Source organism: Dendropsophus ebraccatus, chromosome 2 (assembly GCF_027789765.1).
Source record: "Dendropsophus ebraccatus isolate aDenEbr1 chromosome 2, aDenEbr1.pat, whole genome shotgun sequence".
Taxonomy (NCBI): Eukaryota; Metazoa; Chordata; class Amphibia; order Anura; family Hylidae; genus Dendropsophus; species Dendropsophus ebraccatus.
This window is the reverse complement of record NC_091455.1, coordinates 86321707-86349321: the sequence shown is the minus strand read 5'-3', so window position 1 is coordinate 86349321 and position 27615 is coordinate 86321707. Positions and strand designations below refer to the sequence as shown.

Below are 27615 nucleotides of genomic sequence, written 5' to 3'. Positions count from 1 at the left end.
TCACAAAATACAATTGTAACCCTTGAATGACTACAGCTGTGCAATATACAAAAATAATACATAGTGACATCTTGAGGTAAAACCTGAGAAAACAACTTAATTACAACTTTACTATACAGTACAGGGCTTTTACAACAGGTGCCCAAACTAGAAACACTAGAAAACATGTCTGGATACTTGATGCTAATTAAGCTGTTATTCTGAAGTTATATGTGTAATGTAGAATCTTCATGAATTACAGAATTTTTATTTCTATATATAATCTTGAGACATCTAGTGTGCTAACCATCATAGCAGTCCAATTTAGTGTTTGTTTTTTTTTTTTAATATAATCTAATAAATTGGTATAAGGAGTATAGCATTTCACTGTTTGTGAATGGGCAGATGTAAAGAGAGGGAACTGGTTACGTGTGGAATGTAAAAATATAAATGATCAAACAGGAAGTTCTCGCTCAAAAGTAATGTAGGTTTTCTCTGGCGTTTAAGGTCTTGTGAAATGCAAAGTCGTGGAAACATCCATGAATAAACTGGTCTTACATACTTCCTCGTGAAAGTTATTGTTCCTTGATCTAGCCATGTAATCTCTTCTCCTAATGCTCTGTGTAAGAATTTGAGAAGAGACCTGTCACTGCAGGACTGGAACTAGTTTGTATTTCATTCTTTGTACCAATGTTTTCATTTAAGAGATCACCTATAAATTTTAGTTCACCTGGTTGCTGGCTGACAGTATTGTGTATTACAAGTGATCCTTACCTTAGTCTGCAGATTGACACAGGGGCCAAAGAAGAAATGGTTAGCACTGTAGCCTTGCAGCACTGGAGTCCTGGGTTCAAATCCCACCAAGGGCAACATCTTTAAAGAGTTTGGATGTTCTTTCTGTGTTTGCATGGGTTTCCTCTGGGTACTTAGTTTCCTTTCACACCCAAAACGTGCAGATAGGTGAATTTAGGTTGTTAGCACTTTTTCCAGTTATTTCTAGGATGAACTTGTCTTGAAAGTGATGGATCAATAAGGGTCCTATTACATGTGACGATTATCATGCAAATCATTGTTATATCGTTTGAATTTAAAAGATAATCGTTTTGTGTAAATGCAGACAACTTTCAAACGACCAAAGAGAAATTGTTCGTCGTTTGTTTAGTGCTGACACCAAAATTATTATTAATCTCCGCTAATCAATCGCTGTAATTCTGCATTCGTTCACTAACCGTTCAGTGTAATTCCACATTGTTCCTTCATTTGCTGGGATCAGATGGAGTAAACGATTGTAGTAATGATCGTAACTAACGTCTATCGTTCTGTGTAATATAGTGAACGATTTCCAGTTAACGGTAAATGATCTAGTTTGTGATCATTTACTGTTAATCATTAAAAATTGCTTTGTCTAATAGGACCCTAAGTCAGTCACCAACTGGTACGCCATTGCTACCGATTGGTTGGCTGAGTTGACGGTCAGTGACCAGATGAGCCCAACTCTGAAGTAGAGCGGGAAGACGTGTGTGTGTGTGTGGTTTTTTCCCACACTATTTAAATAGTTTTCGGAATATGAATTCCTTTCAAATGAGAGCTACAAAGTTACGACAGTGCATCTTAATAAGACTTTACTTCAACCTATTTTTACTTCTGATTTCTTCCATCTTTGAAGAAGAAATTAGTTTTATGTACTACTACTAAATGTTCATGCCTTCTCTAGCTACTACTGTCTAGCTGTCCAAATGACTGGAGATTGCAGTCATACATCATGATGACACCATATGATTTCCCAAAGCCATTGTTCTCTGGACAGTTAGAGCTAACCAGATCTTTATTCCCTACTCTCCTAGACCTCACAGTACATAACACCATACTGTTTCTTTAGGAACAACAAAGTCAATGACAGACTTAAGAACTTTTTACGTGGGCTGATATCTAATAAGCGTTCCTAGGAATGCTAATTTACCCAATAATCGACCCCTGTAAAAGGGCCAACAACTAGCTGACAAGCAAGCAGATGCCCACTTGTTGGGTGTTTTTTAAATTTTTTTGTTGGGTGATTTAATCATTGTTATCCTGTTAAGACAGAGAGATGTAGGACCGATAACAATGCATTTGAATGGCTGCACCAATTATACAGAGATCAGAGAGTGCTGTATGAAGAGACTGTATTGACCGGATTCTCTGACACCTCCAATTTTTTTTTTATGACTGTGTTCATTTACGTTCCTCACCCATGCAAAGGTGGATGCTATTTATTTTGTATTAACCCAACTACTTTTCTGCCCCCCCCTTTCCATTTGATGTCTGTCCAGACCATTTGCTTGATTTCCATAAAAAAAAATTGCTGCCACACAACCTTTTGCCTAAATACCATTTTGCAAGAACTTCTATCCTATCATGACCTCTTTTGTCTCACTATGATTTTATCTTCTGCCATAGTACCACCTAAAGTCTTCTGGCCATCCACACATTAGCTATTCCTAATGGACATTACTCGGGATAGCAGGGACTCTTGACAATCAGTCCACATCTCCTTGCAGGGTTCATAAACTCATAATTCCTTAGAAACTATTCCTTGGTTTCACCAAGTGCTAAATTCATAGTGGGTCCAATGCTTTTCAGTGGGACCAGTGGCAGCAGCTTATCTGCATGGTAACAGAGGATGTTGAAATGCAACACACCTAATCCTCCTTTCCTCCAGAGTCTACCATTTGGTGGTTCCTTATACAAATAAACTCATTAGTTATTATCGGCCCGTTTCGCTGACTATTTATGTGGCCTGCTTTGCATTATATTACTATTTCATATAAAAGTGTCTCTTTCCTTTTCTCCTTCCAAGTTCTTTGTCAGTAGGTCTGTCAATATTTGTATTTAAAGGTGCATAGATTCAGAATTGGATGTCTACATTTCATTTTTACTCAAATACCTTCATATGTTATGTTAATTTGTATTATTACACTTTTTCTGCTTTTTCCCAACCGGTCACTTTTATTTAGATTATCTGGAACGTTGGGAATATATGTGGTCTCTGTAAATTTCTTTAAATACATGTATCATAACTTGTCATAGCAGAAAATTTAAAAAAATTGAGGTCACTATGTATCAAATTGATTGTATTCCCTGCGTATTCACTAATGCTTATTGTATATGCTTAACTGACCTTTTCAATAAAATAAGTTTGGAAAAAAAAAAGAATTGGATGTCTAGAGGAGAAAGTACTTTTTCATTTGAAGCAGAAAGGTTAGGCACGCCCATGAGATTGTCCATATTTATTTCCTCCCTAGAGCTGCAGCATTAGTGTGCTGATTAAGTGCTAGGACATATCTATAAATTTTGAAGCATTGATGCCAACTTGTAAGGAAAAGCTGAATTACATTTCAAGAGGCATCTAACTCTTATTTTGTGTCAGCCCACTAAGAAAGTGCTCACATTTTATAGTCTGCAGTAACAAACGCCCTTTTTGATAACGTACAGCATAGGACTTAATGTGATAGTCCAGCAGCTTGTGACAAAAACTAAAGAAATTTGAGGTTTTCTAGATTAGGAAAAAGGCCAGCATAGCCTTGGAATTCAGAGATTTTATTCAGAGATTAGGGGCATGTCTGTGCCAGTCTAGCACCCTAGAGAGATGGGCCGCAGCATAATAGTGTAGTCTTGGGGCGGTGAAGTATGGATTTAGCTAGTCGAGCCGGTTTGTGATCTGAGATAAATTTCTTAAGAAGGAAGGAGAGTTTATATAAGGACAGGGGGATTGGCAGAAAATGTAGAGGATTTAGGGAAGCACATTTATTTAAAGATGGGGCAACGGCCGAACCAGATGAACATACCCCTGTGCCAGTGGGCTCCCAGTTTTCTTGAAGTTTTCTTGAAGTTTTCTTGAATGTTTGTTGCAAATAATTAGTCACAATTGCTGGTTTTCTCATCTTTACACTTACAGTAGATTGTTTTCACACATTCAGGTTTTTAATTGCAGTTACAAAGCCAGCGATGGATCTGAAAAAATAGAAGCTTCAGTTGTTTTCATAGCTGTCTCCCCAATTTATGATTTCTTTCGAATATTTGCAATCAAAATCCTGAACATGTGAACAAACCTTAATACTACCCGGTTACCCCCAAAATAAGAAAGTGAAATGTTAATTTTTACTCCCAAAGATGCACTTTGTCTTATCTTCAGGGGACTTCTTATTTTTCCATGAAGAATTCACACTTATTGTTGAATAAAAAGAAAAAGAGAAAAAAAAGAACATTTATTATATACTGTATAGTAGTTATCCTCACAAATCAGCATTACTTTTGAGGGATGCCTTATTTTAAGCTATCCTGTAAATCCTCCACTATTCCTTATTTTTGGTAGATGTCTTATTTTTGGAGAAACAGGGCATGTGCCAAAAAAGTGCACATCCTGTAAGCCTATTTTATTTTTTGGTGCCTTGTGTACCATTTCCAAAACCATGAATAAATAAGAATTTTATAACTACTTCATGTAGTAAGTACCAATATTCCCAGCTATCTTTATGCTGTATAACTAATTTATCATATTTTGTTCAATAAACCTCCCCAAATGTATTTTGTTTAACCCCTTTAAGTCACAACCAATTTTTACTTTTGCAATTTAGTTTTTTCCTCCTCTTGTTTAAAAAAAAAATTTCAGGTTGATTTTGTGTTAACACCGTTTTCCAAGTGGTAAAACTGACACGTTATCTATGTTCTCCAAGTAATTACGATTACAGCTTTAGGCAAGTTGTTTAACTTTTATGTTAACCTTATATTAACTGTTATGGCTTTTAAAAAATTAAAACGTTTTAGAAAAAAACTACATATGTTTTAAAATTGCTCCATTACCATCCTTATAAATCTTTTATTTTTTGGTCTGTGGGTATATTTGAGGCTTAATTTTGTTTTGTCATGATCTGTGCTTTTTACTGGTACCACACTTGCATATATGCAACTTTTTGATCACTTTTAATTCAAGTTTTTCTGCGATTTGATGTCTAAAAATCAGCAATTTTGCGATTTGGTGGGCTAACGCTGATTTACCAGGCAAGATCAGTAATGTATAAATTTAATATTTTGGGTGATTTTGCATGTGATGATAGCTAATATGTTTATTTATTTTTGTTTATATTTTTTATTTTAAAAATAGGAAAAGGGGAATGATTTAGTAGGGGGCTACTATGAGCAATACCATGATTGCTCAAATGGATCAATGCAGTACATATGTACTACATTGATCCATTGAATCTGCGCTTGATTTTTAGGGGCTGCTGAAGGCAACACCTAACAATTGCCGAATACAGGCAGCCCAGCACTTATAGAAGAGGATCCGGACTGCCTGTATAATGTATTGGCTCCCCACAATCTGTGCGGAGCTGATACAGCCACTGTACCACCAAAGATAGGTATTAAAAAGCCATTTAAATGTCATTGTCAGTTTTAAAAGATGCATTTAAATGGTTAAGTAGCCAGGACAGAGGATCGCTCAGTGCTTGCTACTGATAGCAGGTGGGTGCCGTCTAGTATAGAGCGGGCTCACTCTATCTTTTATATTACCATGCAGCACACTTATCGGCAAAATGAAGTATTACATATACCACTGAAATAAATGGCTCTTTGGGTAATTTGGGTAAATCTGAAAATTCATTTTGGATTTCTGAAAATGAAAGTAGGAAGAAATGGCTCTTCACACATCTACTGCACGTTTTTGAATCTAAATATATTTTGGGATTCCACGGAGTCTGCTCTGAAAACCAAATGTGTCCTTGTTTTTTCCTATCAACGCCCAAACCTTTTCACACAGCCTCTCATTCATGACACTCTAAAACTTTCAGCTGAACAGTGAATATTTTGTTCTGGATAGGTGGGTGGAGGAACGTTTGACATTATATGAAATAACGTCTAAGTTCTGTAGATACCTTTATGATTTGGTTTGTAGTGCTCTGTAAACCATATTTATATACATAGTACATAGTGAACAAAAAAGTAATGCATTTTTATAGTCAATATCTGAACATACTGATCTCATGAACATTAACACTTCTGAAACAAATCCCTTCTAGAATAAGTGCCACAGTTGCAAATAAACCCAATGCAGCTGTGAGAATGTTTTAGTAATAAACTTAGAGGGAAATTGATCATAGTCTGCACCTAGTGCATATCAGCAAACTAGCCCTCCACACTTGGTTTGCATAAAAACATTGCAATGTTTTGCCAATCTGTGCCATGCTTGTCAAATGTTTAACCCCTTAACGAACGCGGGCGTATATTTACGCCCTGCGGTCGTTAAGGACGTTCAGAGTGGGGCCGCGCGGCTGCCGCACTCTGAACCGCGGCGGTCCCGGGTGCCGCTAGTAGCCCGGGACCGCAGGTATTAGCGGGCACGGTCCGATCGCCGTGCCCGCTAATACAGTAATCGGATGCAGCTGTCAAAGTTGACAGCTGCATCCGATTACCGTTTACAGCGTCATCCCTGGTGTCTACGTCCCGGAGGAGCGATCTCCGTTACTGAAGCCGGCCGGGGACCACTCCAAGATGGCACCGTCCCCGGCTCGGCACTCGTTTACTTCCGGCTGCAGCAGCCGGAAGTAAACGAGTGCCTATCTCATGGATCTCTGCAACATATCTATGCTGCAGAGATCTCTATGAGAGATCAGTGCACTTATACTAGAAGTCCCCCAGGGGGGCTTCTAGTATAAGTGTAAAAGTTAAAAAAAAAGTGTTGTTATTAATAAAAAGCCCCCTCCCCTAATAAAAGTCTGAATCGACCCCCTTTTCCAAGGTTATTAATAAAAGTAAATAAATAAATAAACATGTTTGCTATCGCCGCGTGCGTAATCGCCTGAACTATTAATCACATTCCTGATCTTGCACGGTAAACGGCGTCAGCGCAAAAAAATCCCAAAGTGCAAAATTGCGCATTTTTGGTCGCATCAAATCCAGAAAAATGTTAATAAAAAGCGGTCAAAAAGTCGTATATGCGCAATCAAGGTACCGATAGAAAGTAAACATCATGGGGCAAAAAATGACACCTCCCACAGCCCCATAGACCAAAGGATAAAAGTGCTATAAGCCTGGAAATAGAACCATTTTAAGGAACATATATTTGTAAAAAAAGGTTTTAATTTTTTACAGGCCATCACATAATATAAAAGTTATACATGTTACATATCGTTTTAATCGTAACGACTTGTGGAACATATATAACAAGTCAGTTTTACCCCAGGGTGAACGGCGTTAAAACACATATCCACTAAATACCAAAATGTGTTGTTTATTTTCAATTTCACCACACATTGAATTTTTTCCTGCTTTTGCAGTGTACTTTATGCAAAAATTCAGCCTGTCATTGCAAAGTACAATTAGTGGCGCAAAAAATAAGGGCTCATGTGGGTTTCTAGGTGAAAAAATGCAACTGCTATGGCCTTTTAAGCACAAGGAGGAAAAAACAAAAACGCAAAAATCAAAATTGTCCCGGTCCTTAAGGGGTTAAAGCTTGGTGCAGAGAGGGGATGGTGGCTTCACATTAATTAAAGGGGATGTAGCCATCCCTTGTGCCAATTTGGAACAGGTAGCCTTAAATGTGCCTGGATTTATCAAGAGATACGTGCCTCTTGATAAATCCAGCATGGAACTACGCTGGCAGGGGTTTACTGAAGATGGTATGAAATGCCAGTCTTATTAAATCACCCATTTTTGTGCTTATAATTGTCTAATCATGTTGAAATTACAAGCATATTGATAGTTTTCATGTTTTTGGGACATCTGACACGAAGTTAGTTATAGCAGGCCATAGTTATCTAGGTTAAATTCCAGTAGAACCCTTGGAGTCTAGATGTTGCTATGGATATGTAAAATGTTTTATATATTTTTGTGGTCTTTCCCTTTTAGCTTATCAGACAATACCTCTAACCACCGACTTGACACTGCTTTGAGTTAAGGAGGTATTTCCATTGTGCATGTTATTTTCTATCTACTGTATAGGGGATCTATCTACTGGATTGGTAGGGATCTGACTGTTGGAAGAGCACAGACCATAGTAATTGAAGTAGTCATTATCTATATAACAAGTCTGGACATTGCTGAGCTCAGTTCTTAGCAATATTCTGAAGTCCCATAAACCTTGAATGGAGCACTGGCTGAGAATGTGCAGTGTGCTTTGTTCATTCTGGGGGACATTTCACTTCCGTCCTACAGATAGGTACAAGAGATCCCAGCAAATGAACCCCTACCGAACAGCATATTCTCCCCTATTCTGTGACATTCAGTACAGTGCCATCTGTTGTATATGTCACAATTGCATTGTTTCAATTACCAAAAATTTGCATTGTATTGTTTGAACCTATTCCTCATAATGGACAACTTTTGTCTAAGATTTTTGCAGTAGTAGGGTTTGTCTCCAGCTAGTCTGTTTCACTGTTGTTGTTGTTGTTGTTGTTTGTTTTTTCAGTGTTTTTAAAAAAATGTGAAGTAATGAAAATGTGAATTAAACTGTAACATAAACTTACTTTTACCAAGTTTTCCTGTCTAAGAAAGCAAAGGAGACAACCCAATGAGGTGTTAAAAACTTTCCAGAATGAATGGTGATAACCACAAAAGACTTTTCCAGCACCTTTTCATGTACAGTGTGTTGTGTCTGAATTCAATGACTCACCAGTCTAGCTTGGCTTATGCATTTGAGAGCACTTATGGAAGGGCAGTGTGAGGGCACTAATGCTTAACAATAAAGTGATCCCTAAAAACATACTGAATTACCTATCTGCCTTATTTTGACGTTTTTCTTGGGTGAAAAGTTCAGTTGTGTAAGTAAGAACATAGCACTTTCTGATGTCTTCTGCCAGACAGAAATGAAAAGTACAGTCTCTCTCTGGGATTGAAATAGATGTAGACGCGTCATGCGTATAGCAAAATGGGCAGAAATGTTGAACGATGTGTTTTAGTCTTTTAGACCATCTTTCCTTATTAAAGTCTAAAGCTCCATGACTTACTGCACACACACATGGTGGTCCAGACAGCTGAGATCTGTGCTGCTCTTCTTCTTCTTCTTTTTTTTTTTTTTTTTTTTTGTGGATCTTAAAAAAGCATGCAGGGTATCCAGGGGTCCAATTTTTGTACAGAAACTGTCATGTTTTCTCTTCCTAATTATTTTGATGGATATTTTTTTGTTGCGTTGAAAGTTTATTCCTGAGGATGAGTTTGTAATTAAATGAGGATTAAATGATACCTTTTTAAGGAAAAAAAAAATAAATTAGTGTCATAGACTGAGACTGGTTGGTAAAACATAGAGGCAGAAAAATTCAGCGCCTGGACCCCAACCAATCAAATCTTATGACATGTCAAAGTAGTATCCTATAAATATCCCATTCCCTGCTTTGTCCTGATTAGGATCTCAGATAGGAGTACAGTGTGAGATGATACCGGTGTATAATAGCTGTTAAATGAAATCTGCACAGATCACATAGCATGCCTAGATAATGTCCCCATTCTAATGAATAGGATTTGCTTTAGCATATCTCTAAATGCTGTTAAAAACATCTCAGGCAAAATGGCTGCCCTTATAATAACGTATAAAAAAATTAAATTTACAAATGTTTAGAAAAAAACATGTTTTAGTATTAGGCGGAGATTTTTTTTAGGTATTTTCCTTAGGACTTTATAACCCCCAGGAAAATTGCATCTACAAAATGATGTTAAATAATAAAACAGAAGCAAATATCTATGTTTAAACTACTTTATGGCAACATTGCTGAGTAAGAAGAGATAAGGTAGAATAAATAGTTTTAAACAGTAAGGTTATACTATGTTTTCCATGATCCAAATGATCATTTATCATATACTGTACAATAGTTGTCATCACAAACCAGCATAACCAGACATAACCCTGGTGGTGGCAAGGGTCTTACATTCGACAGGGGTCTTATATTTTTTCCCCTTAACTAACACACATTACAAAGTTATATAACTTTGTAATGTGTGTTAGTCATCTGCCTGGAGCCGCTTCTCTCCTCCCGCCGCCATTTTGTCAAAATGTCGTCACAAGTGGGGGGCGGGCCTGGTCTTCTTCCTCTTCAGCTTCTTCCTTTAGAATGAATGGGAGCAAAAAGGCTGCCGGTGCATGTGCTCACCAGCAGCCTTTTCATTGGCTGGAATGCATCACATGGCTTCCAGCTTGCTCAGCTCTGATTGGCTGAGCAAGCTGGAAGCCATGTGATTCGATCCAGCCAATGAAAAGGCTTCCAGTGCACACGCCCTTTGGCAGCCTTTTCGCTCTCATTCATGCCATGGGAACCCGGAAGTAAAGAAGATCTGAAGACGCGGACAGGGTTGACTGGGACCAGGGCCCACGGGAAATTCTAATGGAGATTGACTCTGAGGGATGGTGAGTATAGGATCTATGTCTGTTAGTGTGTGTATGTGTGTGTGTTTTTTTTTCCTGACGCCGTAGTTGTCCTTTAAGCTATCCTGTAAATCCTCCACTATACCTTATTCTTGGAGGATGTCTTATTTTCAGGGAAACAGGGCATGAGATATGACAAACACTGATGGCTTGACGATAACAGCAGATCCCTACTAAAGCTGTGCCGTAGTATTCTTCCAACTGGTGATCAGAGACTGGGTTACTGTGAGAGCTTGTTCTGATCACTGTCAGGAAGCTAGCTAGTGATGTTGATGTGCTACTAATGTTGCTTTTTCAGCATTTCTTAGACTTTCCTAAATGGGTAATGAAAACTGACTTTTCACACATGTTCCTCATAAGTGTCCCTTGTTCTTTTAACAGCCAAACATACTTCATGTTGAGTCTCATGACTTTTTTGAGGCTCTTTCAGTTATTAGATGAACCAAAAAACTTCAGCTTTCTTCATATGTCCCTCGTTTTTTTTTTAACGAACCTTTTTCTAGCCAGTACTAAAGTCAATATAAAAAACTTTCTTTCTCTGCTTAGTAGGCTCCTTCTTTGCTGTCCCCCACCCTAATCTCATCATACACATAAAAAACATAATAGTGCAATTTAAGTACTTAGACCTGTACACAGTGTCAGACTGGGGTACCTGAGGCCCAACAGAGGAAATTATCCTGGGGGCCCACCAATAAAGAACCAGTGAAAATGACATGTAAGTCAGTGTTAGTGCAGGTTCTGAGCTGTGGGCTCACCGGAGTATCCTCCAGTGCCCTGGTGGACAGTGCCAGTCCGACACTGCCGCCACATGCAGGCATTGGTTGGTGACTGGCTCACCCACCCTTACCTGCACTGCAAAATTTTAAAAAAGATGGCCGGACCATTGTAATAATGAAGCACTTTGCCCCTCTGCCTTTTTGTCTCAGAGCCCCTCCTAATAGTCTGTAAGCTCATGCATGTGAGCAGGGCCCTCATTCCTCCTGTATGGATAATTATATGTATCTCTGTAACGTCTATTTTTGTCAATGTATGTACCTCCAGAATTGTGAAGTGCTGTGGAATCTGTTGGCGCTACCTAAATAAAAAAAGTTAATTGTTAATTATTATTATAGTCCCATCTTGTGTTCACTAGATGGACTATTGGCATACTGGTGGATCAAGTTTAATGCTGCACATAGAAGTACATAGAGTAAGAAGGAAGAAGGGGGAGTGGCTGGAAGAGAACAACAGATCATCTTGAGGTTAAAGATAAAGTTTGTTTGTAGCTGTGACTAAAGCCCCTATTAAGCGAGGAGACAGAGAGCAGCTAAACAGCATCGTCAGCAATCGCTTGCTCCTCGTTCCCCGCTCGCTGCTGTTTCTATTACATGTCTCGGCAGCGAGCTGGTAAGTGCAGGGGGGCCGTGGTGAGCTGCGGGGGCTGCCCGGGTGATCACTAGATCTTTTGGGCAGCCTATAGTGGATAGCGGCAGTCTGCTGCCGCCACTCCTATTCCACAGAGCAATGGGAGGACATAGCTGCTATCATAGTCGTTTGTCTTTCAACATGTTAAAAGACAAATGACAGACAATGATCAGCCGACATCGTTCATGTGGGCTGATCGTTGTCTGCTATTACACAAGACGATTATCGTCCACAACGGCCGATATTGGCCAATTACGACCAATAATCGTTTTGTGTAATAGGGCCTTAACTGAGGAGTGGCTGAAATGGGTTGGGGCAGTTCTTCAGTGTCCAATGCTGTGGGATAGCAGCAAGAAGCTATTATTGTGGCCCACTTAAGACCTCTGTCACGGCACAGAGCCACATTAGATAATCTGGTTTTCTTAACTGATATCTTAGACAAACACACATCAAGTCATTCATGCGACTTTTCTTTCCTGAATGGTATTTTGCATTTCCTGTTTTCTATGTAACTAGATACATAACTTTCTTTTCTGTACATCTGTGATTCCACACTTCATTCCCTATTGTGCTGTAAAAACATGTGTTTGCAGAAATATTATCTCAATGTATCAGCAGACCAAATGATTCATTTCCTTAATTCTCATCTCTGCTGGAGTCTTAGTGAAAAGCGGCTAATGATTTCCACTGCTCTGAGCTGAATGTGGAGTTTTGCTGGTTCATTTCCTATAATCCTTGTACTATAAACAGACTATATTGCATGTGAGTGCTTAGTGTTGTGTGTATGTATACATTGTACATGCAAAGATATGCACACAGAAATATTTACTAAGCATAATAAGTTATCAGAAAAAGACTAGAAAGGAAGATGTAGAATGCATAATTCCTCTGCAGCTGAAATAAATAAATGTATGCTACTATGAGTTTATTTGATACGTTTCTACTGCTATTCTATATTAGGAATCTTATCAAATTATTGGGAAAGCTGGGGAGGGGAGGGTGTGTTTGTGCATGTACAGTACTGTGCAAAAGCGCTATTACACCAACAGATGTCTGACAGCTTTTTGCAGCCAAAGCCAGGAACAGACTATAAACAGAGAACAGGTCATAAAGGAAAGACTGGGATTTCTCCCCTTTTTAAATCCATTTCTGGCTTTGGCTAAAAATATTTGTCAGATAATCTGTCAGACATCTGTTGGTGTAATTGAGCCTTTAGGCTACACTCACATGTCCCGTAAATTTTGCTCTACGGACGTGGAATCCCTTTAATCGACTGTTTCTCCGCCCAGCATGATGTATCAATATCATCCTGGGATCGGGGAAACTCTTTAAATCTCTGTGGCACTGTAGTGATATATATATATATATTTATTGTATTTTTAAAAAATGGCCACATCCCTGCCGTATGTAGCGATCCTTTGAAGAGCAGACCAAGCTGCGGGTGTCCAGGGTATGGAAAAAAAGGGATACGGTAGAGTGGAGCTGTGCCCAGAAAAACACACCTCTTTCATCCACCTGGCCACTCTTGTATCCTACCGGTATTACTGTACCTCCTTCTCTGCCTCTCAGATCTCCCTATTGTCTGATGTTTTTTATTAATTTGTATTTAGTGTGCTTTGGATGAGGGGTAGTCGTATACAGCAAGTATATCCCAAACTCTATATTTTAACTAGCCGAGTTGGGGGTCGTCTTTATATGCCCAATCTTCTTGCACGCTGGAAAATAGGGTATATATATATATCTACTCTGTATAGGTAGACAGCTGTCAATCAGCAGCCAGAGGGGCAGCGGTAGTAGTGCGGCATAAAGCCCATTCTCCTTCATATAACCGATAATTAGGATTCTCTTATCAAATATACAGTTACCCCAAGAATATAGAAGTCAGAATGTGTCTGAAAAATCAACCCCCTACAGGATAATGAAATGTGCATAAGTACAAGAGCATACCAATGAATTATTTTTATTAAATCTGAAAATCCCCACAATATCACCTAAAAACATGTATACACACTAGACCAGTGCTTCTCAAACTGTGAGGCGGGCCTCACCAGTGAGGCGCCACCTAGTTGTTGGTGAGGCCCAGCTGGGGAGGCAGTTTTCACAAAATCAACTATGATCTCCATTTTAGCGACATTATTCATTTGATTTATACTTGCTTTATCAGCATATAGAGCTTATGAGACAGGTTAAAGGTAGCCCTAGCATGATTTTCACTTTTCAAATGGACTTTCACCACAGATAGTGAGGCCCAGGCACCCTCTTGGTCAGTCTGGTGAGGCCCAGGCATTGCCTTGGTCTGTTGGGTGAGGCTCCCATAGAAAACGTTTGAGAAGCACTGCACTAGACAATTAAAAACATGATGGAGGGACAAGGGATCATACACATATACAAATGCACTTGATAGAAAGGGAGCCATATACAAAATAAGTAATTCAGTGTAAACCAGGTCCAGTCAGTTGATCACTGGGACCCACTTGATCACCAGAATAGGGGTTCCAAGTTTTCTTTTCTCCTCACTCACATAACAATAAAGAGCTAGAATGGCCTATCTTATGTATTACCTAATGGTCTCACAGAAGCAGCCAAGCCCTCTGCCCAAGGAATCATACTTTTATCACCTACCCTGTAGAAAGCAGATCATTTTATATATAATTTTTATATCCAGTTTTAACCGACTTACTAAAAAGTAGAAGAAAAGAACCTCGACATGCTGTGTGAAACGGCATCAAACCTCAATAAAGAAAAAAACATTGTGTATTCCAGAGCTGTGTGCTGGAGGATTACACTTTGGAACAGCGCTGAGGCACTTCCATCCTCTCTGAATCCAACCATTGAGCACAACTTTCAAAACAAGTTTTCCTCTGGCCAAATAGCAAAATAGACGTTTCCTGTGCATATAGTGAGGATTTTCGAGAACCTGCACATATTGCCAATTCACAGCTGGTTAAACAGCTCTCTTGTGATGAGTGGTGAGATCATGGCGTTGGCCTCTGTTATCTTCAGGAACTGCTATACATCAAAACTCTTCACTTTTTTTGTTCAGATACAAATAAACTATAATTCCCACAGAAAAGAGGACTCTGTGTAACCTTTTACCACATTATATAAATGCACGAATATTAAACAACTTTCATTTCCCTTTACTGCTAAAAATAAAGACCTTACCATTACAGGTTGTATATATAATGCATGACAAATCCTCATTTATCTTATTATATGGCACCTCTATGTATCTGGGGAAGCATTTCAGCAGGAAAGATTGATAAACATGATATCTGGTCGCCTCCAGATGGCCGTGTTAAAGGGTACCTCTCTGTTCACCAGGCGGCCGGATCTATATGTGAAATCCTGGCAATTCCGTACTCCACTGCTTTTATGGCAGAATATGGAGTTGGACCTTGCACCTGGTGGAAAAAAGAGGTACCCTTTAAGGAACCAATTTGTAGGAGTTCCGAGACTAAAGTATACACACAATGGGACTACATAGTACCTCCAAAATGGTGCTACCATGTAATAATTTCTCATTGTTCTGTCCATTAGGTGCTATAAGGCTGATAGCAGTGCAGCACAGTTATAACACTGACATCACATGCTGTGAAATTTAAATGGTGTGTCAACACTTTGTTGGCATATCCTAAGTAAATATGACTGGGCTGCAGTACCAGGCACAGCCACTACCAAATGTGCAGCACTCTGCCTGGTAAACAAGGGGATGGGATACTTGAGTGCCATATTCCCCCTCAATTGTTTAGTGAGGGTGCCAGAAGTGAGTCCCCCACTGATCTGATATTCATAGCCTAGCCTAAAGATAGGCCAGCAATATAGTCCGAAGTGGAGAAAATGCTGCAACGCTGAAGGTCCACTGGACAGCACGTGGACATCTCTCTCTCGGCAATATTTTAATTACATTTGACAAATGACATTAAAGTATAGCCGGGGGTAGCCAGGCGGGGCATGTGCCCACAGTGATTAATGGCAGAGGGTATCAATAAGTCTCCCTTGGCCAGGGCATTTACATACAGGATTATTTTGGTAAACTGAATCTGTTTCCCCAGTTGAAGAAGAAGCTATCTGAACTGTCTTTCCCAAATAGACGTGCTAAAAAACCTTATTCTGTTACTGGTCTGTTTGTGCTGAATCAGTTATTGCACATAACAAAAAGCTCTTTGTTTCATGGTACAGTTCATCATTGCATCACATGAAGGTTCTGCAGGACAGCCCAAGTAAACATTAGTATGCTCTTTCTAACTGAGAGCCATTATAAGCCTACTGACTTATACAGTATGGGCTGTGTTCTCTACTCTCTGCAATGTACATGTTTCACTGTGTGACCTTGGCATATATTTTACCCATGCAAGAGAATCAAGACCTCATTTAGTGTGCAGCATTAAGCTGGCTATAGAACGTATAGTCATTTCCGTTCGTAAACAAGGACTGTGACATTCTCATTCTCTAGACTGACGCACATAAATATTTATGTAAAGGGATTGCCAGAGGAAAATGTTGTGTAGAGAGATTGTAACACACTAGGAAGTAGCCTTTGGATTCTGCAGAGCGTCCCTCCTACACAGGAATGTGAGAGTGATCAGCAAATAACTGTAGAAATGTCATGGCATGGTGCATTGCCCCCTTCAGTCACTACTGTTCCAGCCCCCCTATCACCAATACCATAGGCTCACTGTCTTAGCGAATATGCACATGTAACATTCTAGATGTGTTCCTTTCTTTCAGGGTGTGTCCTAGAATATTCTAATGGAATAGTATGTTCACTGGAAAATATAAAAATCTGCAAATGCCAAGGACATTTTCCTGTCTGAGTCCTCTGTATACTCTCGCTGACTTAGCTGCTGCTTTGGGCGTGATACTTTTTAAAACAAGAGCCTTGTTCTTTTTTCCATTTATTGCAGCAAGGTGGCCAAAGACTGAGAAAATAAAAAGCAGAGGATTCTGGGAACAGATTACCACCGGGTTTCAGATACTATCCTGATTTATGCACATTTTATAGACACTTTTGCAGCCTGCAGGCCTCATAAATTACCGTCTCCCCAAAGAGCGCTTGAAAGGAGAGAAAATTCCTGAGAGATGTTTGTGCTCCTTCAGACTTTAGTGACTCTGGAGCTGTGGAAATAAAATCTTGAACTGTATTTCTGAAGGATTCTCAAGTTCAGTACAAACTTGTATTACAATATAGCAAACAATGCTGATAGGTATGGCATGTATTACATGCAATGGTGATAATGTATGCGTGTGTATATACAGTATATATTATAACAGATGTGTTTGACTTGTTGGTAGATTACCTTAGAGAGAGTGCAGACCAGTGTCATCATCTGAAGCTGTGAAAAAATCCTGATGCTTTATTTAGCCAGATTAATTTTTGCCCTGGAAAAGTAGATTTCTTTGCAGTGAAAGTGGATTTTGTTTCAGTCTGCAGACATTTTGCCACAAAGTGCTTAACGTTTTTTTTTTTTATGATACTTTCAGCTTAATGTCCCTTTAAGCTGACATGCAGCTGACTGTTGATAAAAAGAATCCTTCCTCCTATGTTATCTCTTCTCTTCCAGCAGCGCTTTCTGTCTATTTAGAGTGTTATAAAACACAATAAGCCATATTGTTATAATGACACTTTTCCAGATGTAAAATTTGAGAATTCATATTTGTTAGTGCCCAATAAAAATTTGGGCCAGATGTTATTAGTCACCATGGCTTTCTGTAATATTGCTTTCTGTATTATGCCCTGCGATCAGCAAACATATGGGCAGATGCTTACCCATTGGCTGATGACAGGGTTTAGACTGGTTCAACAATTGTTGTTCGCTGGTCACATGAGGGCATGAGCAACTGACCAATGACAGAAGTATATGACTGCACAATAATAGGTTTTTAATAGGCTTGGTAAATGACCGCCGGTCTAGGAGATCAGTGCTCATATCAGCCATGCATCGGGTTGTGTTATATAGTACATCATTAGGAACCAATATTGCCTAGAATAACAAGTAATACAAGTATAGAGGAGAGACTGCTGCGGGGTGTTTATATATCAACAGGATAGGTGATAAGTGCCTTGTCACTAGGTCTAGCGCTGATCATGAGGATGGGGATCATCCTCTAACTCAGTGTCAGACTTCTGCAGCTCCCCCCTCCTCTCTGACCTGTGTGCTGCAGAGACATTCTGTCACCTATCCCTTGCTATCTCTTCTGTCTTCCAAGTAGGCTCCTGCAGCCTTTTTCTTCTCTGAACTTACAAGGAGGAAGGAGGAGTGTGTTGTCCCCTAAAGCAGTGATTTTCAACCAGTGTGCCGCGACACATGGTCGGGTGTGCCGCGGGGAAAGTTCCCCAAACTATGGTGCCCCTGTAAAACAGGAGAAAACAATGAGGGAGAGAAACCTGGGGATGGGGGAGAGAAACAGCGGAGAGAAGCAGGGGGGAGAGAAGTTTGGTGGAGAGAAGCACAGGAGAGAAGCATGGGGGAGAAAAGCACAGGAGAGAAGCAGGGGGGAGAAGTATGGTGGAGAGAAGCAGGGGGGAGAAGTATGGTGGAGAGAAGCACAGGAGAGAAGTAGGGGGGAGAAGTATGGTGGAGAGAAGCACAGGGGGGAGAAGAAAACAGGCCCAGGTTTCACACTGAGTATAAATACATTTAGAATCTATATTATGAACTATATGTATAATATGTACTGTTTTAGTGTCATTTTGTGCCATTTTGGTTGGTGGCGTGCCCCGGGATTTTTTAACTATAAAAAGTGTGCCGCGGCTCAAAGAAGGTTGAAAATCACTGCCCTAAAGGATAAGTGTGGCAAAAAAAAATTTCAGAAGATCATTAGTAAATCTAAAGTTATATAATTTATAAATATACCGTAATTTCCAAATCAAAGGCTTTAGCAGACTTTTCATCCCCTCTACGGCCACCGGAAGTACTGTAGTCCATATTTTTCTGCTTACATGACGACCTGAGGTCCCTTCCAAGGTACCATCTTGAGTTGTGACTTTCAGCTTCCTCGTCACTCTTCTGGGGGTTCCTGGATGGTCGACGCCCACCAGTCGTCTTGCCTCCCTTGTATGGCTGTATGCTGTTCAGTGGGAGGGAAAACTGGACATGGGTGTTGCAAGGGGAAGGGACTTGTACCCGGGGGATGCTGGGAATTGTAGTCACAAGGCGGAGCGCATCTCTGTGCTACAACAGACAGTTGAGCGGCCAGCAGTGTTTGGAAAACGGCATCTGGGGGCCCATAAGTGCGGAGTTTTCTGTCAACATACATTGGCAGGGATGTGGTAAGTAGAATCCCTGACCAAAACACAAGTTTGTTTTTTTGCACTGTGACTTAACTTGTACTTTTAAGAGAGTAGAGAGAGACACTTATACATCAGCCTACATCCTCCCTGAGGGTGGGTTCACAATACGGAATCCACGCGGAGAAGTTCTGGCGGATTCAGTGGCTAGTACCTGTTCACGTTGGCACGCCTATCTGCCTGTGCCATAGACACCATTCTATGGCCGGGCCGATTACGCGTTCTGCCAAAAGAACTGACATGTATATTCTTTCTGTGGACAGCGGAATCGGCCTGGCCATAGAATGGTGTCTATGGAGCGAACGTGTGAACGTGTATGGAGTGTGAACCTACGCTTAACCTTGCCAGACTGCTAAGGAATCCCGCAATCTGCTCTTCTGCACAGCCTGCCCCTGTGATTACCCATCCAGATAGGGGATCTCTGCCCGTCTGCTACCTTGTGTATTTATTTATTGTTTTGTTATGCTGGGACTTGTATTGCCTTAGCGCTTATCTGTGTATTTATTTGTTACTAAGGTATGCTGTGGATTGTAGTGCTTTAGTGTTCCAGTGTTTTTATCCGTGGAACCTTTAGTCTGTAATATTGCACCTTTTACACATGCATACATTATACTGTAGAATTACTTTTACATCAGAGTAAAGTTTTATTGCTTCTGATAAGAGACAGGGCCATAAGTGTAACAGAGACCCCCATCTAGAAAAGCAGGTGGGGGGTGGGGGTGGGGGTGGTAACTGTTGCTTAATTATTCTTTCCATGTAATAGAGACCATGGAGGTCTCTGTTCTTGTTGGGAGACAGGCGGATGTTTATTATAATTAAAAATATTCCAATGTGAAATACATTGGTCTACAGAGTGCAGTTTAAGGCTGGGTTCACACTATGTATATTTGAGGCTGTATTTGTGAGGCTGTATAGCAACCAAAACCAGGAGTGGATTGAAAACACAGAAAGGCTCTGTTCACATAATGTTGTAATTGAGTGGATGGCCATCATTTAATGGCAAATATTTGCTGTTATTTTAAAACAACGGCTGTGGTATTGAAATAATGGCCGTTATTTACTGTTATATGGCGGCCATCCACTCAATTTCAACATTGTGTGAACAGATCCTTTCTGTGTTTTCAATCCACTCCTGGTTTTGGTTGCTATGAGGACCTGACATGAGGACCAAATACTGCCTGAAATATACATAGTGTGAACCCAGCCTTAAGCAGTTTGTATTCTGTTAATGTGATATACACCCCACAGCTCATAACTCTCAAGCAGGAAATAACATTTCACATTCTCCACACAGCAAGTTGGCCTGTCAGCTTTCCAGTGCTGGAGGAGCTAAATTTCACTCCCACCCCTGCCCTGGTCCAGTCTATAAATGCCTTTGTTGAATAGCAATGGTAAAATGCCAGATTTTTCACCGTATAAATATGGGGCAGTGGTGGTAGTTTAGTAATTTGATCAGTTAATATTTGATGTATACTTGCATTTTCAATTACATCATTGTGGGGTGGGGGAATCAAGACTGGCATAGCTGTACGCTAGTCTGGAGTAAATCCCCGCCCCTGGACTTATTTAGAGGTGTACCCCAGTAGAATTCGTAGTCAAAGATGTTTAATGTGGGGAGAAGCAGAGCATTCTATCATTTATTATGGAGTAAATTTTGACTACTTTGCTTGAAATTGAATTGGACCACTGTACTTTTTCAGTAAAGCTGCATTGAGAGATCTGACAGGGTAGCAGAATATTGCCTTTAGTGAGCCCAGTATGATGTTAATAATGGAATTATGTAGCATGTCAAGAAGCAATATTCTTCGATTAGATAATGGTTGTTTTAGTATTAACAACAATCAAAGTATTTGTTTTATAGTCGTTTTATTTGCATAATTGTATCTCAGATCTCCTGTATATAGTTATACCCATTATCTTGCATGTCTGATGATCCACATCTACTGGCACCTCACTCTTATGTTTCCAGATGAATAAATGTGTGGAAAGAACCAAACCCAGGTTAAATAGCTCTATACAACTAGGTGTACACGTTTTATAAATCACTTAACGTGCTAAAATAAAGACGTTGGCATGCACCATTTAGCTAACTACTGTATATGTGTGTGTGTGTGTGTATATATATGTATGTGTGTGTGTGTGTGTGTGTGTGTGTGTGTGTGTGTGTGTAATTATATATATCCTCCAGTTCTATCACAAGAGCCATTTACCTATATATTCCCAGGCAAAGACAAATGGGTATGCAATTTAGTATTTAGTAGGGGGGAAAAAAAACTTTTGAATGGGCTTTTATTTAGAAAGTTCTCTAGGCACCAATTAGAATTGTAGCTGTCAGCCTGGCTTTTCTAAAGGACAGGGGATGGGAACAAAAGCTTGGCTGCATGAATAAATGATGCCAGCCTACAATGTGGCGTTTGAAATGCAGCTTCCATATCTGTAAGGAATGGGATTTTGTGACCTGAAGACATATCTTATTACGGTTTTAGATTGGTTAGTAATGTAGTTTTAAGAATCTATTTTTTTTCCTTCTGTAAATCAGTTTATCCCAGTGTGCATTATAAAAGAAATGCAACTTTGAGATCTCAATAATTATAAAAAAAGAGGCCTGTGTAAGATTCCAATGATTTGTAAATTGCATATGTTTAGAAACGGCTTGCATTTCAGTTGTCTTGTGTCAGTAGTAGTCACTTCTACTGGCCTCCTTCCTTAGATTGTTATGGAACTGTCCTGCATTGAATGTGTGAAGAAGAAAGACATAGACCAAGTTTGGTGCTCTTTGGTTTCTTAGTAGTTGCTATTGAAGCCATCATACTCAATACACAAACATACTATAGCTGCCATGCACATTTTTCTTAGATCTAAAAAGTTGGTAAATGAGATATTCCATAGGGGTAAAGTTTAAAGATCATCCTCTATCATCAAAAGTGGGAGAGCCAATGTACAAATATGTAAAAGCTGTTCTAAAATGTAAGTAAAAAAAAAAAAATACAAAACAGTTCTCAAATTAGAAAAATGTGTTTTTGCCCATCCTCCTATTGCATGAAGAAATATTATAGCTCTGATAGGATGTGTAGCTGTCAAGAAGCCATTTAAAAGAACTGACAAAAATAAGCACTAGAAATATGAAACTGGCCATCTGACATACAGGTGAAATTTGCAGTCTTTGTAAGCAAGAAGGCGGTGCGTATGCCTCCCAAGTGTTAAAATACTCTTGTGCCACGTCTGCAGCTATCAATCAAACATAGAAAAAAATTGGGGGAATGGGTAACATCTGCAATTTATTTATTTGTAGTTGAAGTTCACAGGAATAGGTAACAAATTTTGTAGATCACACAGTACATATATAACGCTTCATATGTCTACATTGGTTCACAACAATTGACTGGTCATTCTAGAGCCCAGACTTTAACATAATTGAATTTGTTTTTCATTGTTTCTGACAATTATGTTATAAAATGAAAAACAAGTTTTCCAAAAAGAATAGAAGACTGCCACCAAATGCTGAAAAATAGCCACTCTTGATTGAGATTTCCAATCTGTTGCCCCTCATGTCACCAAAAAAAGAGGTTTCCATAACTCCTGCCTATTTAATCTGAGAATGATCTTGTATGCACAGCCAAGTCACCATGGTCAACCCTAAGACAAACCAGTTGGCCGCAGTCCCAGAAGCTGGACCTCTACTGGTCAGACTTTTATGAGATGTCTAAATGACTCATTAACATACAAGCAGAACACTTTGAAAACTTGGTTTTATTAATATCAAAAACAAACTTTCAAGTTTAAAAATGGATTTCTCCAGTCATTTACCACAAGAACCATTTGTTTTAGTTAGTATAGCATAGCAAAAGGATGCATGATACATATTTGGTCAATGGTATTAATCTGACCCTATTCATGAGCTATAAGTAGAGAGAAGAGGCAATGGCAAAAACCTCTTAAAGTGATCTGATCAATTGCCGGAAAGTGATCTGCACAATATTATAGTAAAAGGTGACATCAGCAGATAAAGATTTCAATATATGATGTTCACAGCTCAGTCTTCCCCTCCCTGTGGAATGACCTCTTTAAGGGTGCGTTCACACCTACAGGATCTGCAGCAGATTTGATGCTGTGTTCAGTTATTTAAATGAAATCTGCTGCAGAAAATCAGCTGCAGATCCTGTAGGTGTGAACGCACCATTAAGGTCAAAGAGTATGCCCAGTAATGTTTCCCATTCACATCATAGAAACATCTCATGTTAAACAATTCCTATGCTCATACTATATAAATCATTTATTAAAATGCTGTTAAACAGCTCACGTAAGATGGCTGACCCCACAATAATATACAGAGAATGATATATTAAATGTAGGGATGGTCCGAACCGAGTTCGTACGGAGTTCGTACGAACCCGAACCATCCGCAATGATTACCGCTGTCTGCCCGCTCCGTGCAGCGGGCGGATCCAGCGGGAAGAACGCCTGGAAAACTGGGATACAGCCATAGCCATAGGCTGTATCCCAGTTTTCCAGGCGGTCCACCCGCTGCACGGAGTGGGCAGACAGCGGTAATCCGATGCCGAGCGTTCGGGTTCAGCCGAACCCGAACCTCGGCGGGTTCGGACCATCCCTAATTAAATGACAACCTGAAAATAGAAACAAATGAGAAAAGAAAATAAACAGTAATGTTTTTCTGGCTCCAATTAGTAAAAAAAAATCAAGGTGATATTTTCTTTTTAATCCCATGAAGAATGCCACATATGTATAGCCTTCTGTCCATTCTTCTCTTACTCATGGCCCCCCTATATCTAAGGGGGTACACAAACCCACGTTTATGATTGGCGTAGGTCTCAGCATTTATTCCCAACACATAAACATTCAGGGTATGTTCACACAATGTTTTTTTACTAAAAAATACAGCTGTATTCTTTAGAATTATGGCCATACATATTTATCGTGTTCATTATTGAGGGCCATACTTTTACCTGAAGAAACACTGTGTGAACATACCATTATTTCTTATGGATATGTGATAAATTTGTCTCAATCGAAACCTTTTTTTTTTTTTTTTTTTTATTACTATATTGAAGGTTGTCAATCCTAAATGATAACATTCAATTTCCTATAGTAGTCTGTATAAAGAATAGGTGATACTTCCTTCTCTATTATCTCTGAATCCCAGGGTCTCGGCACAGGTACATTTTTCATTGTTAGTCCAGGTCAGACATCCAGTAGCTTTAAGAGAAGCAGAATCATTTTCTTTGCTATTTTCAGTTTTTAGAAAAATGTTGTGTTTGCTGAATAAACATATCTATTGATTTGTTGAAGACAGGTTTGTGAAGCAGTAGAATTATGATGCGGTACTAGAGCTGAGACGTCAAGGAAAGCTAGCAAGAGAGACAAAGTGAAGGTAATGAAGCCGACAAGCTGAGCTTTATTAGGAGAGACGTGTTACTGATAGCGATAGGATTGTTTCAGCTGCTTACTGATATTCCCGCTTCTCTCTCAGCAATAGTTTATGAGCTTCGGCTGAGGAGATGATTTTGTAGTTCAGCTGATTGATTACAAAAAGTGCAACAGGGAAAGTGGGAGCCTATGTGAACTGCTCAAGCTTCACAAGCCAAGTGTATTTGCTGATTATTAGAATTAGTCATTGTTAAGGCAGAAGTGATTAGAAGCTGATGGAAGGGTTTATTATAATTCTATAGAATACAGACAATAACTAATTATGGTAAACTACTGTTTTAATGGAGACGTGTAAAAATACACTGGAAAAATATACATGTTATATGCCTCCCTGTGCACCTAAAGCAGGAAAGCCTATTTCCCCTGCTGCTTCTGTTGTCAAGTCTTCCAGTCCCCACTGCATTCCCCTTCATCACCTCTTCTTCTGTGACCAGAAGACTTAATAGCAGCACTAGCATGGAAGCCTGGGAGGTAAGTATACAGGGGTGCATAGGAAGGCAGAGAACATAAATTTATTAGTTTCTCTGAAACACCTCTTTTCCATTTACATGTAAAATAATGACAGTATCATCGAAAAAGTTTCAGTCTAAAATTATAAATTCTTTTTTTTCAACTTTTTGACCAATTTTATATACAAACTGCTTTTGTGTTATGTAAAAAAGAATAAATATTTCCTATTCATATTTGGGCAAACCTGACAAGTGCATCATACAGGCCACTTTCATGGTACCTTTTTCTGTCTTATCTGTTGATAATGAACACTAGACATCAGACACCCACTACCTACAGTATTCTGCAGATAGATGTTGAGTAGCTTTTGAGCTTTTTGTTCAGCTCTTTAAGGATATATTATTTAACCATTGATGATATGACCTTAGATTACATACACTTGAGCTATGGTGATTCTGATTGGTCAGAACCAGTGCCACTCTTTAAAGCCAACCAATCATTTTTAGATTCATTAGCTTCCAAATTAAAATGAAACTGAGACACTACTATTATAGAATATGTAATTTTAACTAAATCTATACAAGGTAACCTATAAGGGAACCTATAAATATGAAACATTAGTGCAGGATGTGATGGCCATACAGTCTTCAGAAAAAGAACTGATTTAATAGAAACTGGGTCTATTTGGCTGGACTCCCACTCCGATATTGATGACCTGTCCTAGTAAAGACGACCACATAAAACACTTGGGAAGCTTTGTTATGATTACAGATTGCCCTACATCTTTTTGCTGTAATGGTAGAAGATAATACCTTTATGTGAGTTGTCAGACTGTCACCTGGTATACTAGCTGCATTGTATGTAGAAAGCAAAATGATCAACCACTGCAGTCATCTGAAGTGAAAGTCCACAGCCAGCACCATTGATAAATTAAATTGCCCTTTCAATACCAGTGAGCTTTGTAAATGGACTGAATCTGCTGATTTTTCATCCTGTTGACTTCATCCCTCATTCTCTCTGGAGCATGAAATATAGTTTCACGTGTGAGAAGGATGTTAACCATCATCACAAACCTGATACGTGTCATGGTGAATTTTCTACATTGCTGATTGGCTTTTGCATTTTAACACCTGCAAATTTTGATTCCTTCCAGGCATGGGTTTCTTTGCTTGTTACAATTACCTGAAAATCTCCATATCCATATTGTTTGCGGAAAGTATGATTGATTTGATACACAAATTCTGAGCTCGCTTTAGATCTTCAGCTGTACGGTCCTGACAGTGTTGTTTACGCTGTGTGGCAGGATCTTTCAGTACCAGCTACTCAGGCAATTGGATTTTATTTTTCATTTTCCGCTACTTCAATCTGAGATTGATGTACTGCTTTCTGGGTAAACTAATATTACTTTATTGTTGAGGTGCCTTTGACTAAATCTTGAGCATCATGCCGCATCTAATCTTCATGTTTTGCTTGCCTGCATGTAACATAATTTTCTCAGCCAATCAGATAAACGGAGTGTTCAAGGAAGGAAGAGATGCAGGGTTTGAGCTTGTTCTAGGCAATGATAAGATATAAAGAAAAGAATGCAGACATTGCCGTTCAACTGCAAAATGGAAAGTAGACTGCTCTTTCTACAGTGAGAATTCACACATTTGTATTTTTCATATTTGGAAAGTTCTGACTATGGAGTTACTTATGCTTCATGTGTAATTCTGTACATAAGCAATCTATATTTCCATTACACCATGTCTAAATACAGCCTACATTCTCCCCTGTACTTGTCAAAGGAGGATGACATGTATGGAACCACATATCTTTATCTAAACTTATGCCTACTTTTATATCTGTAATTTTACATAATAATAATAATAATAACAATAATAACATACCTATGTGGTTATGACTAACATCTGTATATACAGTTACTTCAGAAGTAACTGCCTGGATTCTCCATTAATTACTTACAGTATGTCGATCCGTTGCACCATTTTAGAGTTATAGATGAAAAACCCAATATGTAAGCGGGCTGCTTTGGTGCTCTGGGATCATTTCCCAGCAGGAGAGGAAGAAGACGTCACTATCTTATACATATTTAGGTGGCGCAGAAGAGGTGGGCGGGCTTGTACGCTGTGCTGTTTTTTCTATATTTTATTGTATGCATATGCTTTTCTTGGTAGTTGTTCCTGCTTTAGGCATCCTGCTGGAGAGAAACTGTAGCATTACTGCTGGAACACTGATGTCCTCCGCCACCGTAGACCTTGTGTAGGTCTTAGGCATCATCCACACATCCATTTTTCTGCCGGATTAGTGATGTCCTATAGAAACCATTGGTGGGGCGGCAATGATGTTTCAGTTTTTGCTGATCAGCAAAAACAGGAAGGAGGTTAAAAAAAAGCCACAGGGTGGAGCCTGCCTAGGGGGGCACTAGACAATGCTTCAGTGAAAAATAGACAGCACACAGATGGTGCACCAGTGTGTAATCCATTAAAAAAAGGACCTATTGACTTCTTTTGGAGCTCCCAAAAAAACAGACCATGGGTCCTACTTTTTTTTTGGAACAGATAAGTGGTCAAAAATGAATCTGTTTTCAAAATGGATGGGTGGATGACCACATTGAAATCAATGGATCCTGATTCATGGACATAAAAAGCTGATGTGT

The 27615-nt window shown here is 39.3% G+C and overlaps 1 protein-coding gene across 1 annotated transcript in view; it reads left to right on the top strand.

The window, feature by feature from the left end:
* CARMIL1 (capping protein regulator and myosin 1 linker 1) overlaps window positions 1–27615 on the top strand; it is a 198219-nt gene that overhangs the window by 27494 nt on the left and 143110 nt on the right. The window lies entirely within an intron of this gene.